This window comes from Ursus arctos, unplaced genomic scaffold (assembly GCF_023065955.2).
Source record: "Ursus arctos isolate Adak ecotype North America unplaced genomic scaffold, UrsArc2.0 scaffold_6, whole genome shotgun sequence".
NCBI classification, from domain to species: domain Eukaryota; kingdom Metazoa; phylum Chordata; class Mammalia; order Carnivora; family Ursidae; genus Ursus; species Ursus arctos.
In genome coordinates, this window is record NW_026623078.1 from 85,404,049 (window position 1) to 85,417,872 (window position 13,824).

The following is a 13,824-nucleotide window of genomic DNA, read 5'->3' on the forward strand; positions in this document are numbered from 1 at the left end:
ACAGCCACCACCTAGCAAAAGTGCCGAGGAGCCTGGCATCCAAACACACACTAGACTCAGGTTATTCTGATAGTGTGTTTGTCGATGATACCTTACGCTTCTTTTTTAAAAACTTCTTTTAGAACTTTCACAATTTTAGCCACACAGGGTGTGAGGCCTCATTTGCCCCAGCACCCAGAAGATGGGGGTGGGCTCACCCTTCTCAGGAACCTGCTTACAGGGCACCTAGTGCAGCAAACGGACAGCTCAGGTCACAAAGCCTGGAATTGACCCACATCCAAGTGCTAAGATTGGAGGGATACCCGCTGCACAAACTCCGTGTACACGCCATGCCTTCTGCTTCATTCAACTTCCTCCACTCCATACTCCACCCACTCCCTCCACTCCATCCATCCCCTCCACACCATCCCCTCCATCCCCTCCATCCACACCATCCCCTCCATCCACACCATCCCCTCCATCCCCTCCATCCACACCATCCCCTCCATCCCCTCCATCCCCTCCATCCACACCATCAACTCCATCCCCTCCATCCTGTCCATCCTGTCCATCCTCTCCATACCCTCCATCCACACCATCCAATCTATCCGCCCCACCCCCTAAATCCCCCCCATTCACTCCATCCCCTAAGTCCCCTCCATCTACTCCATCCACACCATCCAAACCATCCCCTCCATTGTCACCATTCGCCCCATCCACTCCATCCTCACCATCCACTTTATCCACTCCATCCTCACCATCCACTCCATCCTCACCATCCACTTTATCCACTCCATCCAATGCATCCACACCATCCACTCCATCCTCACCATCCACTTTATCCACTCCATCTTCACCATCCACTCCATCCTCACCATCCACTCCATCCTCACCATCCACTTTATCCACTCCATCCAATGCATCCACACCATCCACTCCATCCTCACCATCCACTCCATCCTCACCATCCACTCCATCCTCACCATCCACTTTATCCTCACCATCCACTTTATCCACTCCATCCAATGCATCCACACCATCCACTCCATCCTCACCATCCACTTTATCCACTCCATCCTCACCATCCACTCCATCCTCACCATCCACTCCATCCTCACCATCCACTTTATCCACTCCATCCTCACCATCCACTCCATCCTCACCATCCACTTTATCCACTCCATCCTCACCATCCACTCCATCCTCACCATCCACTCCATCCTCACCATCCACTTTATCCACTCCATCCTCACCATCCACTCCATCCTCACCATCCACTTTATCCACTCCATCCTCACCATCCACTCCATCCTCACCATCCACTCCATCCTCACCATCCACTCCATCCTCACCATCCACTCCATCCTCACCATCCACTTTATCCACTCCATCCTCACCATCCACTCCATCCTCACCATCCACTCCATCCTCACCATCCACTCCATCCTCACCATCCACTCCATCCTCACCATCCACTTTATCCACTCCATCCTCACCATCCACTCCATCCTCACCATCCACTCCATCCTCACCATCCACTCCATCCTCACCATCCACTTTATCCACTCCATCCAATGCATCCATACCACCCACACTGTACCTTCCATTTATTCCATCCATTCATTCACTCCATTCACATCATCCACACTCTACTTTCCATTCAAACTACCCACTCCTACCTGACCATCTACTCTGTCCACCCATCCACACCACCCACTCCATCCATCCCGTCCACTCCATGCACTCTGTCCACTTTGTCTCAATCCATATACACCACCGCATGCGCTCTATGCATTCTACTCCATCAACTCCTATACCATTCAATATACTCCACTCCATTTACCCCAGTCTTCCCACCTTCATCTCCCCTCTGATCTTGGTGACCTCCTCTAGCCATGGCCATCATGGTAAGTTGGACCTTGCTCAGCAGTCCCTGGCTTCCTTGACCAAACCCCTGCCCTGCGTGAAGCTGTCCTGAGATAGGAACTGGACCCTGAGGACTGAGTTCCTTCCCAGACTCCACCTCATCCTCAGCTCAGGCCTGAGAAAGTTCTTTACTCTGCTTCCAGGATTGGAAGGGCCATGATATTGGAGCACAAGGCAGGGGGCTGGCCCTAGATCCTGCTCAGAGTTCAGTGGGGAGAGGCCAGGTGAGTGCTCAATGGCTGATAGCATTCTCCAGCTCTTTTAGCAGGGCCCTGCCTGGGTTCCAGGGCAGGGGAGCCCCTCCCTACACATGCAATCTGTCATTGCCATCTTAGGTGACTCTGACTACAACCCCTCCTCTCAGTGACTCTGCTTCTCACCTTTCTCCCACCCCCAGCATCCAGGTAACCCTGCCTGGGCCTTTATGCCTGTCTGAGTGTGCAGCAGAGCTGCTGTGGGTGGGAGAGAGCCTGGGACCCTGGGGTCACCTACCCCAGATAATAAGCAATCATTGGTTCCAGCAGCTCTGATTCCTACTGACTGTCAGGCTCAGGCCCTTGGTGCAGGGGTGCAGAAATGGGAGGCTGAGTGTGGGGGCGTGGCAGACCTGCACTAGCAGAGATCAGTTAGGTAACACGATGGGGATCCCATGCACAGCCTATTTTTTCAATGCCAGAGACTGCTGCCTGGAGAAGGTAACAGGTGGGCTGCATTTTGAAGTAGGGGTGAGGAGAAGAGGACTCTTGAAAGTGGAGGAAGAGCCAATGCAAAGAAGCCAGCCAAGCCAGGGTAATGGGTCCCCAAAACTCTCAGTGCAAGCAAAGTTGGCTAGATCTTACCCAGGGGGCACAGCATTTCTCAAATTGGGGTCCATATTCCTGGGTTTCTGTGAGTATGACCTCTAGTAAGGTCATCTGTGAAATGCTGAACTTTGTGCATCTTAAAGGGCCTTTGGGGCAAAGATTCTTCAGCCTTATGGGGTAGGGACCCTGGGAAGGACCTATCTATGTGGGGAGCCATCCCTCAAGGAAGGAGGGACTCTTCCCATGGGAAAAGCAGGGAGGACAGGGCCTGTCCTGGGCTGGGGTGGGATGGCTGGCCCAGGTGCTGGCGGGGGAGGTGGACCCACCCCTCATTGAACTAATTGGGCATCTGAAACTTTACAAGCTGGGTATTCTCCAATTAAAGCCCAGACTCCCACCCCAGGCCACAATTAATGCATGGCTTCCCTCTCCTGGCATTGAACTCCACTCCTCAGAGTGACTGAGAGGGAGATGTGGGATTTCCTGTCCCACAGGTGTGCAGGGCAGGTGAGGGAACTGGGGCAGCAGTGAGGCTCTAGACTAGACACCCAGCATGGACCTTGCCAGCCCGGAAGAGCTTGACCCCACCTTCCTGGAAATGACCTTGACCTCTGTTAGGAACCCCAAGACCTCCACACGAACCAGAGGCAGAGTCCTGTACCTACCTCCCCCTCCCTCTCTCCTACCCTTCTATTGGCCCCTTCTTTCTACACTGTTTCTTACCCATCTTCCCTCCTGTTCTGGCAGGGAAGGGAGGAGCACCCAGAACTTGAACTGAGGCCTCTTGCTGTCAGGCAGGGACTGGAAAAGGGGTCTCCTATGCCTACACTAACCAAGGAGTGCCCTGATCTTGGTCACGCCCTAAGCCCTCATCATGTTCACTCCCTGAGGCTTGACCCTGGTGAAGGGGTTCAAGACAGCCCCCACCCCCACCCCAGCAGAAAGTACCACTTTGGTATGTGGATTACTTTGAGCTGAAGGCACTTGAGACCCTGCAGTTTCAAGAGAAATTTTGACCCTCCCTGAACTACATAGAAGAACCTAAATTGGGGGTCTTTCCCAGAATAAGGGTTATTAGCAGAGATAAATTTTATCTGAGGGACCCATCTGTATGGCAGGGCAAACATCTAATTACCAAGCATCTGCTCTTCTTATTGCCCTGTGAAATGCATCTTTTCCTTCTGAAACCCCAGACCCCCTTCTCCTTAGTTCAGAATGACACATATACTTCATTTTTCTATCTTTGGAAGTTGCATGTCTATGTTGATTCCTTGTAGTACGCCTATTAAATTTGATTTTCTCCTGTTAATCTGTCTCATGTTGATTTGATTCTTAGTCGAAACAAGTTAGGAGGATCTTGAAGGGGACAGAAGTTCTTGCTCCCTGTGAAGGGGGCGAGGCATTCTTGACTGCAACCCCTCTCACACACTGAGCCCCTATCCTCCTCACACTTTGAGCCCTGATCATGTTCACACGCTGAGCCTTGACCCTGTTCGTAGGCTGAGCCCTGACCCTGGCCGTAGAGATCAGAAGCTGTTCTACAACCAGAGTGTGGGGAGAAGCAAAGAAAGGCCAGCTTGCTCTGAGGGCGGAGCAGCAGTTGGAGGGGTCAGGATAGCATGACTCTGAGTGTTTGGAGCAATAAGTTTGATGTTCTGAGCTGTTCGGGCCCCTGCCCTTGGTCAGTCTTACCTCTTTCCTCCCTGCCCCTGGCACTGCCACCTTCCTTTTTCCTACAGCAGGGAGAATACCAGCTTCTCTGTACCCATCCTGAGGGATCCCAGCCTCAGGGTTTGGGGTTCTCTGAGAGTGCACACAGAAACACAATGAGTTCTTGTCCAGGCATGTCCCAGCTGGTCCCTTTGAGGGGAGGGATGGCAGGGGTGGGGGGATTCTCTCTGGGTGCCAGGGCGGGGGGGTTGATCCAGTTCTGGTCTGTCTGGACAGCAAGGAGCCAAGGTGTAGGGACACCCGTGTTGCTAGGTATGAGCAGCTGATATTTTCCAGGAGGGCAAGATGGCAAACTGGATACACAAGGGTGTCCCCGCTGCCGGCATCCCATCCCGCAGGACGCACCTGTGATAGCCCGGCCTGCCCTCCCCTGCAGGTTGGGGCTGAGCTATGGGCGGGACCCCACAGCCAGCTTCCCATAGGAAAGGCCCTGGCAGTGGGCCAAGAAGGGGCGGAGAGGAGCTCACTAGCCAGAGCAGGGGCCGAGGTGGACGAGGAGGCCGTTCTAGGGAACGTCTGCATGGGAGCAGCTCCCTTCTCTGAGCAGGACACCCTAGGCTTCTGCTCGAGCATCCTGCATGGACATCATGGCACTCTTTGGGCAGAGGCTGGCCACGGGATTTTACGTGCCATTATCCTGTTTCCTGTGGTGCCAAGGGATGGTGTCCTGAGCACGCTGGGAAGGCGCACACACGAGTCGTGTCTGTCCACAACGCCGGCTCTGTTCAGTCATCAAACAAGGAAACATCATCATAAAGCAGGTTCAGGATTCCAAACTCAGTGACATTTCACTACGTGATTAACACAGCACAGAGCAGAACACAAGACGAGCCACACAGCAAACAAGATAACAGGGGGGTCGGGAGTTCAGGAACCAAACATGAAGTCAGTCTGTGGGCGGCGGCTGAGATGAGGTCTCAGGCCGGTCCGGGTCAGCTCTCGGCACTTACTGCTTCTTATGTTCAAGCAGGGAAGCATCTCGGTCCTGTTAGGAGACCAACCAGCCAGAGCCATGGGCAGCAGCTGCGTTTCTGAAGTGGTCAGACTGAGGGGGTCTGTCTGTCTACAGGGGTCAGGTCCGAAGAGTCTGAGAGTTTGCTGCAAAAATCCTCCCTTTTTATTTATTTTTTGTTTTTATTTTTTATTTAAATTCAATTAATTAGCACATAGCATATTGTTCATTTCAGAGGTAGAGGCCAGTGATTCATCAGTTGCATGTAACACCCAGTGCTCATCACGTCACGTGCCCTCCTAATGCCCATCACCCAGTTACCCCAGCCCCCCACCCACCTCCCCTCCAGCAACCCTCAGTTTGTTTCCTAGAGTTAAGAGTCTTTTATGGTTTCTCTCCCTCTCTGATTTCGTCTTATTTTATTTTTCCCTCCTTTCTGCTATTATTCTCTGTTTTGCTTCTTAAATCCCACATATCAGTGAGATCATATGATAATTGTCTTTCTCTGACTGACTTATTTCACTTACCATAATACCCTCTAGTTCCATCCTGTCATTGCAAATGGCAAGATTCCATTTCTTTTGATGGCTGAGTAATATTCCAGCGTATATGCAGACCACATCTTCTTTATCCATTCATCTGTCGATGGGCATCTGGGCTCTTTCCATAGTCTGGCTCTTGTAGACATTGCTGCTATGAACACTGGGGTGCAGGTGCCCCTTCGGATCATTACATTTGTATCCTTGGGGTAAATACCCAGTAGTACAATTGCCGGGTCATAGGGTAGCTCTATTTTTAACGTCTTGAGGAACCTCCATACTGTTCTCCAGAGTGGCTGCACCAGCTTACATTCCCACCAGCAGCGTAAGAGGGCTCCCCTTTCTCCACATCCTCGCCAACATCTGTCGTTTCCTGACTTGCTAATTTTGGCCGTTCTGACAGGTGTGAGGTGTATCTCACTGTGGTTTTGATTTGTATTTCCCTGAAGCTGAGTGATGTTGAGCACTTTTTCATTTCGGTCATAGGCCAGATGAGCACGGAGTGCGGCTGGAGACCAAGGAGACAGGAGTGATTGACTGTTTTTCTCTGGGGACTCACTGAGGAGTGGGGCCCAAGCTTTCAGCTCCAGGGTGGAGATTGGGAGGCCGCCATTTTCATTCTCATCCTCTAAAGCTGCATGGAAAGACTTCATGGAAGAAAAGCTACGGAGAGCAAACCAGAGGGGATTGCTTAGCCTGGCCCCTTGCAAGGGCGGTGCAATTCTACCCAAGAATCAGCACAACAGGCCCCTCCCCCAGAAGATCAGCAAGAACATCCAAGTTTACCATCAATGAGAACCGCAAAACTCCAGCGCTAGGAGAACACAGCACATAGAGTTCATGGCTTTCCCCCCATGATTCTTTAGTCTTTCAACTTTAATTTTTAAATTTTTCTTTATTTTGTTCTTTTTTTCTTAAAATTTTCTTCTTTCTTTTTTCAACCAACTTCTTATTTTAACAACTTAATTTTTTTAAATTTTTGTTTTTACAGTTACATTCTATCCCTCCGTTGCATTTAATCTTATTTTTGTATATATATAAATTTTTCTTTCTTTAAAATTTTGGATTCAATTTCTTCTAACAGACCAAAATACACCCAAAATCTAGTGTATGGCACTGTTCTGTTCACCTGTCGGATCATATTCTCTCTTTTTTTTTCTTCTTCCTCTTCCTTCTTTATTTTGTTTTTGTTGTTGTTGTTGTTTTGTTAAAGTTTTTTTTTATTTTTCATCTTTACAGTTACATTCTATCCTTTCAATGTATTTAATTTTATTTTTGTGTATATAGGTTTCAATTTCTTTATACTTTTGAGATGTAGTTTCCTCTAACAAACTGACCAAAATACACTCAGGAGATAGTGATTGCTCTGTTCTGTACACCTATCTTTTTGCTGTTGTTTTTTTTCTCTTTTTTTTTCTTGTCTTTCAATTTCCATTTTTACAGTTACATTCTATCCTCTTATTGTATTTAATTTTATTTTTGTACATATATAAGTTTTTCTTTCCTTACAATTTTGGGATCTAGTTTTCTAAAAAAAAAAAAAAAACCAAAATACCCACAGAATCCAGTGTATTGCTCTATTCTGCTCACCAGTCTGATTATATTCTCTCTCTCTCTCTCTCTCTTTTTTTTTACTCTCTCTCTCTTTTTTTTTTTTTCTGGCTTCAACTCTCTTCTGATTTGTTTAGTGTATATTTCTCTGGAGTCATTGTTGCCATTTTAGTATTTTGCTCTCTTGTTCATCTATTCTTCTCTGGGCAGAATGACAAGATGGAAAAACTCATCTCAGAAAAGAGAACAACAGGCAGTACTAACTGCCAAGGACCTAATCAATATGGACGTAAGTAAGGTGTTGGAACTAGAGTTCAGAATAATGATGATAAAGATACTAGCTGGGCTTGAAAAAAGCATGGAGGACACTAGAGGATCCCTTTCTGGAGAAATAGAACTAAAATCTAACCAAGTCATAATAAAAAAGGCTATTAATTAGATGCAATAAAAAATGGAGGCTCTCGCTGCTAGGATAAATGAGGCAGAAGAGAGAATTAGTGATACAGAAGATAAATGATGAAGAATAGAGAAGCTGAGAAAAAGAGAGATAAACAACTACTGGATCTCTAGGGGAGAATTCAAGAGATCAGAGATACCATAAAGTAAAACAAAATTAGAGTAATTGGGGTCCCAGAGGAAGGGGGGGCAGAAGTTTTGTTTGAAAAAAATTATAGCTGAGAACTTCCCTAATCTGGGGAAGGAAACAGGCATTCAAGTCCAGGAGGCACAGAGAACCCCCCTCAAAATCAATAAAAATAGGTCAACACCCGGACATCTAATAGTGAAACTTACACATTGCAGAGAAAGAGAAAATCCTGAAGGCAGATCAGGACAAGAGGTCTGTAACCTATAAGGGTAGAAACATTAGATCAGCAGCAGACCTATCCATGGAGACCTGGCAGGCCAGAAAGGACTGACATGATATATTCAGGGTGTTAATGGGAAAAATATGCAGCCAAGAATACTTTATCCAGCTAGGATGTCATTCAAAATAGAAGGGGTGATAAAAAGTTTCCAGGACAAATAGAAACTAAAAGAATTTGTGATCACCTAACCAGTCCTATAAGAAATATTGAAAGGGGTCCTCTAAGCAAAGAGAGAGACCAAAAGTAAAAAAGACCAGAAAGGAGAAGAGACAATATACAGTAACAGTCTCTTCACAGGCAATACAATAGCACTAAATTCATATCTTTCAATTAGTACTTTCAATTACATTACTCTGAATGTAAATGGTCTAAATGCCCTAATCAAAACACACAGGGTATCAGATTGGATAAAAAAGCAAGACCCATCAATATTCTGTTTGCAAGAGACTTGTTTTATTTTATTTAAAAAAAATTTTTAATAATAATTTTTTATTATGTTACGTTAGTCACCATACAGTACATCCTTAGTTTTTGATGTAGTGTTCCATGATTCATTATTTGCGTATAACACCCAGTGCTCCATGCAATATGTGCCTTCCTTAATACCTGTCACTGGCCTGTCCCAATCCCCCACTCCCCTCCCCTCTGAAGCCCTCAGTTTGTTTCACAGAGTCCGTAGTCTCTCGTGGTTTGTTCCCCCTTCTGTTTACCCCCCCTTCATTCTTCCCTTTCTTCTCCTACCGATCTCCCTGCTATTTCTTATGTTCCATAAATGAGTGAAACCATATGATAATTGTCTTTCTCTCCTTGATTTATTTCACTTAGCATAATCTCCTCCAGTCCCGTCCATGTTGCTGCAAATGTTGTGAAATCATTCTTTTTGATGGCGAGTAATATTCCTTTGTATATATGGACCATATCTTCTTAATCCAGTCATCTGTTGAAGGGCATCTTGGCTCCTTCCACAATTTGGCTATTGTGGACAATGCTGCTATGAACATTGGGGTGCATATGATCCTTCTCTTCACTACGTCTGTATCTTTGGGGTAAATACCCAGTCGTGCAATTGCTGGATCATAGGGTAGCTCAATTTTTAACTTTTTAAGGGCCCTCCACACTGTTTTCCAAAGTGGCTGTACCAGCTTGCATTCCCACCAACAGTGTAAGAGGGATCCCCTTTTTCCACCTCTCCAACATTTGCTGTTTCCTGCCTTATTAATTTTTGCCATTCTAACTGGCAAAAGGTGGTATTTCAATGTGGTTTTAATTTTAATTTCCCTGATGGCTAATGATTTTGAACATTTTTTTATGTGTCTGATAGCCATTTGTATGTCTTCATTGGAAAAGTGTCTGTTCATATCTTCTGCCCATTTTTTGATTTGATTATTTGTTTCTCGTGTATTGAGTTTGAGAAGTTCTTTGCACATCTTTGATACATAGAGATTCATTTTAGACCCAAAGACACCCCCAGATTGAAAGTGAGGGAGGAGAGAACCATTTGTCATGCTAATGGATATCAAAAGAAAGCTGGAGTAGCCATCCTTCTATCAGACAAATTAGATCTTAAACCAAGGACTGTAATAAGAGATGAACAAGGACACTATATCACAATTAAAGAGTCTATCCAACAAGAAGATCTAACAATTGTAAATATTTATGCCCCTAACTTGGGAGAGGCCAAATAGTAACAAAATCAAAGAAACACATCGATAACAGCACAATAATAGCAGGGGACTTTAACACTCCCCTCACTGAAATGGACAGATCATCTAAGCAGAAGATCAACAAGGAAATGAGGGCTTTGAATGACACACTGGACCAGATGGACTTCACAGATATATTCAGAACATTCCATCCCAAAGCAACAGAATACACATTCTTCTTGAGTGCATATGGAACATTCTCCAGAATAGTTCACATCCTGGGTCACAAATCAGGTCTCCACTGGTACCAAAAGATTGGGATTGTACCATACATATTTTCAGAGCACAGTGCTTTCAAACTGGAACTTAATCACAAGAGAAAATTTGTAAGGAACACAAATACATGGAGGTTAAAGAGCACCTGCTAGAGAAGGGTTGTAGGCGCCCCTACAATGTCTTTTCTTGATTAAAACTCTCCACAGTGTAGGGATAGAGGGAACATACCTCAATATCATAAAAGCCATCTATGAAAAACCCACAGGGAATATCATTCTCAATGGGGAAAAACTGAGAGCTCTTCCCCTAAGGTCAGGCACACGGCAGGGATGTCCACTATCACCACTGCTGTCCAACATAGTACTAGAAGTCCTGGCCTCAGCACTGCTGTCCAACATAGTACTAGAAGTCCTAGCCTCAGCACTCAGACAAAAAAAAAAAGAAATAAAAGGCATCCAAATCAGCAAAGAAGTCAATCTCTGTCTCTTTGCAGATGACACGATATTATGATATTCTACGTGAAAACCCAAAAGACTCCACCCCAAAATTGTTAGAACTCATACAGGAATTCAGCAACTTGGCAGGATATAAAATCAATGCACAGAAGTCAGCTGGATTTTAACACTAACGATGAGACAGAAGAAAGAGAAATTAAGGAATGGATCCTATTTACAATTGCACCCAAAACCCTTAAGATACCTGAGAATAAACCTAACCAAAGAGGTAAAGGATCTGTACTCAGAAAACTACAGAAAACTCATGAAAGAAATTTTGAGGAAGACACAAAGTAATTGAAAAAATCCCATGCTCATGTATTGGAAGAACAAATATTGTTAAAATGTCTGTGCTGCCCAGAGCAATCTACACATTCAAAGCAATCCCTATCAAAATACCATTGACACTTTTCACAGAGCTGGAATAAATAATCCTAAATTTGTATGGAACCAGAAAAGACCCCAAATAGCCAAAGGAATGTTGAAAAAGAAAACCAAAGCTGGGGGCATCGCAATTCTGGACTTCAAGCTCTATTACAAAGCTGTAGTCGTCAAGACAGTATGGTACTGGCACAAAAACAGACACATAGGGGTGCCTGGGTGGCTCAGTCATTAAGTGTCTGCCTTTAGCTCAGGGCGTGATCCCAGTGTTCTGGGATTGAGTCCCGCATTGGGCTCCCTGCTCCACTGGGAGCCTGCTTCTTCCTCTCCCACTCCCCCTGCTTGTGTTCCCTCTCTCGCTGGCTGTCTCTCTCTCTATCAAATAAATAAATAAAATCTTAAAAAAAAAAAACAACAGACACATAGATCAATGGAACAGAATAGTGAACCCAGACACGGACCCTCAACTCTATGGTCAATTCATCTTCGACAAAGGGGGAAAGAATAGCCAATGGAAAAAAGACAATCTCTTCAACAAATGGTATTAAGAAAATTGGACAGTCACATGCAGAAGAATGAAACTGGACCATTCTCTTACACCACACACAAAAATAAACTCAAAATGGATGAAAGACCTAAATGTGAGACTGGAATCTAGAGGAGAACATAGGCAGTAACCTCTTCGACCTCAGCCACAGCAACTTCTTGCAAGACACATCTCTACAGGCAAGGGAAACAAAGGCAAAAATGAACTACTGGGCCTTCATCAAGATAAAAAGGTTTTGCACAGCAAACGAAATAGTCAGCAAAACCAAAATACAACCAACAGAATGGGAGAAGATTTGTGCAAATGACATATCAGATAAAGGGCTAGTATCCAAAATCTATAAAGAAGTTATCAAACTCAACACCAATAGAACAAATAATCCAATCAAGAAATGGGCAGAAGACATGAACAGTCATTTCTCCAAAGAAGACATACAAATGGCCAACAGACACATGAAAACATGCTCAACATCACTCGGCATCAGGGAAATACAAATCAAAAGCACAATGAGATACCACCTCACGCCTGTCAGAACGGCTAAAATTAGCAAGTCAGGAAATGACAGATGTTGGCGAGGAGGAGAAAGGGGAACATTCTTACACTGTTGGTGGGAATGCAAGCTGGCACAGCCACTCTGGAAAACAGTGTGGAGGTTCCTCAAAAAGTTAAAAATAGAGCTACCCTACGACCCAGCAACTGTAGCACTATTTGCCCCAAAGATACAAATGTAATGATCCAAAGAGGCACCTGCCCCCCAGTGTTTATAGCAGCAATGTCCACAACAGCCAGACTATGGAAAGAGCCCAGATGTCCAACGAGAGATGAATGGATAAAGAAGATGTGAGATATATATGTATATATATCTATCTATCTATATCTATCTATCTATCTATATATATATCAGAATATTATGCAGTCATAAACAATGGAATCTTGTGATTTGCAATAGTGTGGATGGAATGAGGGTATTATGCTAAGCAAAATAAGTCAATCAGACAAAGACAATTATCATATGATCTCACTGATATGTGGAATTTAAGAAACAAGGCAGAGGATCATAGGGGAAGAGAGGAAAACATGAAGCAAGATGAAACCAGATAAGAGACTCTTAATCATGGGAAACAAACTGAGGGTTTGAGGGGTGAAGGATGGGGTAACTGGGTGATGGACATTGGGGAGAGTATGTGTTGTAACGAGCACTGAGTATTGTATAAGACTGATGAATCACATTCCTGTACCCCTGAAACAAATAATATATTATATGTTAATTAATTGAATTTAAATAAAATTGAATTTAAATAAAATAAAATGAAAGTTCTGATTTTGTGTTCCGCAGCTCTGTCGCTTTCTGGCAGCTGGCTGAGGGAGGCTCCGTCCACCCGCAGGTTATCTTCCGATATAGCACGCAGATTCACATCCCCGCACCTCCCACCTCGCAAAAATGGTCACTTTTTTACTTGTAGAATTGCAGCAATTCTTTTCTCAGGTTTCTGGTTGATTTCACAGGTGTTCAGAGTGACTCGATAACTGTCTAGCTGAATTTCAGGTACCAGACGAAATTAGGGTCCCCTCCTTGTCCACCATCCTAACTCTTCCCCAAATCCTCCCCTCTTAAAGGCATTTAAGCGGTCTTGGGCCCCTGCAGACGTCCTCTGCTTCTCCTGGTTGTCAGTGCTGGGGTGTTGTCGGCCAGTGCCGGTCTCAGTGATGTCCGGTCTTAGCTGCGATGCCCTTAACTGCTGTGTCATTGCTGGACACAAGCCACTGCTTGACATGAGTGACTCCGTCTTGCTCTCTACAGATGGCTATGGCACAGGCATGGCTCCCGCCTTCCAGCATCCAGGTCCCTCTAGCACCTTCTGCTGGCAAAGCGGAAATGTGGCAGGCAGAGCGGCAGTGGGAAGCTGGGCACAGAAGCCAGCAGCATGGCCCTGAGCCCTGACTTCACCACCAGCACCCCTCCTGCCACTGAGGACAGGCACGACTCAGGACTCCTTCAAGCCACCGGGAGCAGCGTGGACCGATGCTCCAGCCAAAGACGACAGGAAGCTTGGCCCTGGCCAACATCTCAGAGCATCCTCCACCCGCCTTCCTGCACCGAGGGCAGGCTTGGCCATTCCTGCTCGCTCCTGCTAC